Source organism: Melitaea cinxia, chromosome 11 (assembly GCF_905220565.1).
Source record: "Melitaea cinxia chromosome 11, ilMelCinx1.1, whole genome shotgun sequence".
NCBI classification, from domain to species: domain Eukaryota; kingdom Metazoa; phylum Arthropoda; class Insecta; order Lepidoptera; family Nymphalidae; genus Melitaea; species Melitaea cinxia.
Window position 1 is genome coordinate 8,252,929 of NC_059404.1, and position 6,076 is coordinate 8,259,004.

Here is a 6,076-nt window from a genome sequence, read left to right on the forward strand (position 1 = left end):
CATACATGTTTATTATATAAAAATAATTGATATAGCAAAAATTTTATGGTACTTTAAGATATAGATCAAGTACAGAGGAATAGTTCCTTAAAAAAGTAAAATAATATTCTGATTTTCTTGTCTATTTAAGGGTTGTGGCAGTTCTAATAACTATTAAAGTCTTTATATCTCGACTTGCCAATGGACGCGACTACGTATCACGGCATATTAGGCTTTGCCGGCGACCTCATCGGAGGGCGTTCTTTGATAGTTCAGGTCAATGAAATAATATATTAACCGCATTTTAATATATCAGTGTCTGTCTTTCGCGGCATCTCAGGTGAGTCCCAGTTTCCAATGAAAACAAAGCACCACTAATGCTTAGATACACTCTAAAATAATATAGTGCTTACGTTCAATATCACTCTACGCAGTGTATGTAGAGACTAATGGTATCATTTTAAAAAGAAATAATAACTTTTATTACCACGTATCGTAAAAATTACACTTCAATGCATAAAAATTTTTCATGAAAGAAAATAAAATACTAACCACAATACGGTCAATTTCGTTTGTGATTTTAATTAATAAACCCCGTGTACAGTTAAAATACGAACATTTTCTTCTTTCTTTTTAATTCAAATGGTACTCGGGATATACCCATTTCAGTCTAGATATCGACCATTCTATTAGCTGCTGGGAAATGCCCGGTCAACTGGGCAGGCCTGTTTCGTACTTGTCAAAAACAAGGATCGCCTTTTTTCCAAAACGTGTTTCTATGTAAAACCAATATAAAGGTATAAAAAACAAAGTTACTGTTCGTATACAGACTTACTGTTTCGTATTGCTATAAAACGATATCCTATTTAGATAATTTAGCGCAATTTATAATACCTAGCATCAAAGTATATTGAGAAGTGACATTGTCGTAAAATATTTTAATGGTTAGTATAAAATATATAGCATGACGTTATAAAATTTATTTTTTAATAAAAGACTTATCTAATCATAAGATAATAATCATATCGATAATAATAACTTTTATGTTAACATTAATTTTTTTATTTGCTGTTTTTTATAAATATTTAAAAACGTATAATAGCTTGAATATAGACATAGAAAGCATAATTTTTAGTATTTGTCCACTATATTAGACATGCACAAAGTTTCTAGTTACGCTGATACGTCATTCATTTGCTTCGGTGATAAAACATGTCTATTTTAATAAAATTGTAAAAAAATAATTTCGATAAACGATAACTATTATTAATCATAACGATTTAGATGGAAATCTTTTACTGAATAACTACTTTCTTCTACCATAGGTGATTTGTAAAGTATGTCCTGTTCAACACAATGTCTTTGAGAACTTTATTTAATCAAACACTTGTTATTGCTGTACACATTTATATTACATAGCTGGTGTTTATAACGTCTTAATAGGTTATATAATTACGGGTTTTCGATAAAAATACTATTTACTACCAGTGTCAGTAATAAATTAACGGATGTAATTTATATTTTTGTTTATTTAGGTAATGGCGATGTCGGTATCCGTAATGTAGGTAAAGCGATTAGGAAGTACAATTTGAAATGAGTCGAGTCGTCAATGTGCTCAATTGAGACACTTAACGGTACACGTCGCACACACTCCTACGTAGGTTCCACTTTTTGTTTTTATTACACTTACACAATACCTAATTTACATCGTTTTTTATTTAATTGTTCTCTTTCTGAAACATTGTGTGCTTTATTTGTACAAAACTTTGATGTTAATGACAAAATTATCATATTAATGACACTTATTTGCATATGAAATATTTACAATATAGATGTATATGAACAAGACCGCAATCCCTAATTGACAATACTTTAATGATTAAATATTCGTAAAAACAAACAAGTACACAATTAAAGGTATTTATAATTTTATATGCTTATTGTTATGTTGGTCATTTATATTCTCGACTCTGACGCACAATTCTGCGATCCTAGAAGTTAATTGTGTACGTATGTAGGTAATTTAATACACTTTCTGATATACACTTATAACCTCTATTGCGTCTACCGATACTGGTTCAATTTTAATTTTATTAATTTATTTACATCTATATAAATAATAAACTTTGGTGATAGACGTACGAATATTCAATATCTATTAAAATGAACTATATGTGAGTCACGTACCGAACTATTTCACTTTAACACAGCATTTATTATTACAGTTTATTAAAAGCATTTTTAAAAACAAACGTAATACTGATAAACATTGCGTCAAATAATAAATTACAACGTTCAATAACGTCAAGACTCACAAGGTTGCCGAAAACAATAAAACTGTTTTTACATTAAGAAAGACGAGATTTTTAGTTTTTTACGAGTTTCACTTTAGTTTGACTCATAGTGACTCACATAAAAGGCAGACACTAACACTTGCCTTTTGTGGAGGTGAAATAAATTATATCGTACCAACTACGATATTTTATACGTGATTGCTCTTAATGGAGAGACTAAAGTACAAGTTTAATGAGACAATTGAACTATAAACCCTAGAAATAATTCTATTTGTCACATTTATATTTGGCACGAGTACAATATTTTATTATACCTACTTAAGCGTTATAAAAGGGTCTGTTTGTTTCAAGAGACTAATATCAAAGCACATAGAGCCGATTTTAAAAATTCTTTTGTCTCTTTTTAAGGGGGATGGTTGCACGCAAAAAAAACTCCACACTATGATGTAGTGGTGTAGTGACCATAAAGTTCACCTGTCAAACGTAGATAGAAAATAATAATCTAACCGTAAATTGATTATTACGTGATTTATATTCAATTTATGAAAAATTCATGATTACATATTGTCATTTTACAGTACATTTTTCTGATTCAATAATTTTGTCCGTTGGTAAAGTAAAGTAAATTGTATCTATATTCCATATAAAAATTATTATTTTTAATTTATTTTATTTATTAATTATTATTTTTATTTTATTCATTACCTTTAATAAATAAATTAAAATAAATATTTACGCTTCAGCCTATAATATCTCTCTGTAATATCGCCTCTGTCTTATCTATTGATAAGAGTTAGTATTACGCTTCAGCCTGTAATATCCCACTACTGGGCATAGGCCTCTTTCCTCATGTAGGAGAAGGATCAGAGCTTAATCCACCACGCTGCTCCAATGCGGGTTGGCGGATATATTCCCTATTACGAGTAACGATCGCTATCAGGTGTACATGATAACAACCGGGACCGACGGCTTAACGTGCTCTTCGAAAGAACTAACAAGCAGACCGGAAATAAATATTTGTATAAACACAAATATCCACGCCGTGCGGGAATCGTACCCGCGATCGTCGGTGTGCGTGTGTCAGCAGCGCCGACACGGCATACGCACCTTTACACCAGAGTGGTCGTCATAAATAATAAAATATAATAAATAAATAAATGAATGTTTAAAACTTTGTAATTGAAACCTAAGGAAGACAAAAATTCTTTGACATAATCATATAGTCAGGACACTTGGTAGGATTCTTTATATTAAAGGGATTAAATATATCGAAATAAATGAGAAAAAAAATATTATTAACGTCATAAAAAGAAAACCTTATTACATTAATATGAATATGTATATTTGTAGTAGATGTCTATTTATTTCGGAACAGTATATAGAGATTAATAAATTCATTTTTGGCACAGTTCCTACACATTAGCAAACATGGCAAAACATATTCAAGACACAACAAACAAACAAATTTAAACATTTATCAATATTAATTACAATATTTAATAGTGGTAGAATTTGGTTTTTATTTATGCTCCATGTTCAACTGTTCATACAAGCTATATAATAAATAATACACTAAGACTAGCTACTAAATAACACATGTACATCGTAGGCGTTTTATTTTAAATACTGAACATATATTTACACTTCGCGACTTACAAAATGTATCATTTATGTACACATTTACATAGTATATAAGTTATTATATACAAAAAATACTTATCACTAAGAATCGACAGTACACGCGGTACACCCACCCGACCGAACAGACATGTAGACGTCATTTCGTGTGAGTATCACAGGTTGACAAGAAGATTCCTTGATCTTAACTCGATTTACGTGTTTACCGTATTAACGTAATGGAGTATTTTTATACGACTTATTCGAAAGTCCGTATTCTGGTAAGATGGCAACTTGCCATTTGAAAGTTATTTCGAATCTTCATCAGTTTCTTTAAGCATTTATCCAATTCTTTTTGGAAAGAATTCGGCGGGCTTCGAATCGGCTTGGGGTGGCGGTGTGGGTGGGATCTCATGTTCAGGCTTCAGTAGCATAGGATTGTCACTCCGTTGGACGGGAGAGCAGTCAACTCTCTTTTGATTTGTACCGGACGGCGTGAGATGCAGAACTGGTGGAAGCCGGTTCTTCTCACACACTCCTGTCTTTTCTGCATTGGGATGCATGTTTTCTGAAAAAAACAACAAATATTTAAATTTATTTTTATTTATAATAATAATTATATTTATTTTTCCATTTGTTGTGGGTGAAAATTCACCCACCTATCCATGATGGTAAAATATAACAAGAGACACATACTTTTGTATTTTTTGTACTTACTCTATTTCTTTAACATATCTCTTTCTCTATTACCTAAATTACACAATAGTTTTTACAATGGGAAGAATTGCTAAGACATATGGATAGTTTCCTAAATTATTAGGCGGCTTTAGTTGTTAACAGTTTTGATAAAATGAAAGTAATTTTTAAGCAGTGATGTGTGAAAATAATTATAAAAATAAAGAATTGTCAACAATATTAATTTACGTTATAGTTATCTATAAAATAATCACCTGAAATATTGAATGTATCCAATGTGATGTTATTCAAGCGTGAACTGATAACTTCAACACCGTTTACAAACATTTGACACTGATAATAGAGTTGGTATCTACCGCGACGTGAACGAAGACTCGATATGAAATGCGGCGTTCAGTTAGCGAGCAGCGTTTTATAACGAACCTGACTCACATTTGGCAGAAAGACTTTGAGACCACGTCATCGTGGAGTTCTGACGCCAGATTGAATGACGCTAGCGCACTTAACTCACTCGAATCTTTTGCTCTACTCAAAAAAATGTTCAAAATGTATTATGACATTTTCTTATAAGTAATAACATCATAAAAACTGTATTATTAAGGAAAAAAATTAAATTGGTTAGTTTTATTTCCTTTCGTCGAAACTTGTGTTTATTGTTTCTATTTATATTTGTTTAATACGGTAAATATATATCATATAGGTAAAGCCATTATAGTACAATTAAACTTTTTTTATGACACCTACAAAATGAATCATAAAATAAATTTAAGGGATAATATTAATATACGATTTCTTGAATTAAAAAATTGATCGACTATATTGTGATTAACGGAAACTTAAACTGTTACTAACCCCAATGACGATGACTATTCGTTCTCGTCACAGAAACATCACAGTGACGCAGGACTCGTATCAGTAGAATCATTTTTTATTGAAATGAAGCAATAAAAACTTGTTCGAATTACTGCCGTATCTATATAAAAACATATAAAATTGGAGTGTCTGTTTGTAATATTAAAATAACAGCTTTTTCCTAAATTCATATGGATGTATACACGGTACGTATACCAAAATAACATTTTTTACAATTTTTGTCTGTCTGTCTCTCTGTTTGTTCCGGCTAACTCTAAAACGTCTGGACCGATTTTCACGGGACTTTCACTGGTAGATAGCTGATGTAATAAGGAATAACTTAGCATTTTAGACATTTATTTTATTTTATAACTCTGCGACCTGAACAAAATTTTTTTGTTAAATTCCACGCGGATGAAATTGCGGGGACAGCTAGTTTCTTATATAATTTACAATAATACAGCACTTTAATGAAACTTTTTATTTTTATACCAATTTTTTTGTAATTAATTTATGTGTTATACATTAAACATCCAAAAAATATATAAAAACTAATCGCATTTGGCCTTGACGACAATAGATTATTTATTAGCAGTATCCTACTATGTAAATAGCACAATGAAATTACATGTCAATAC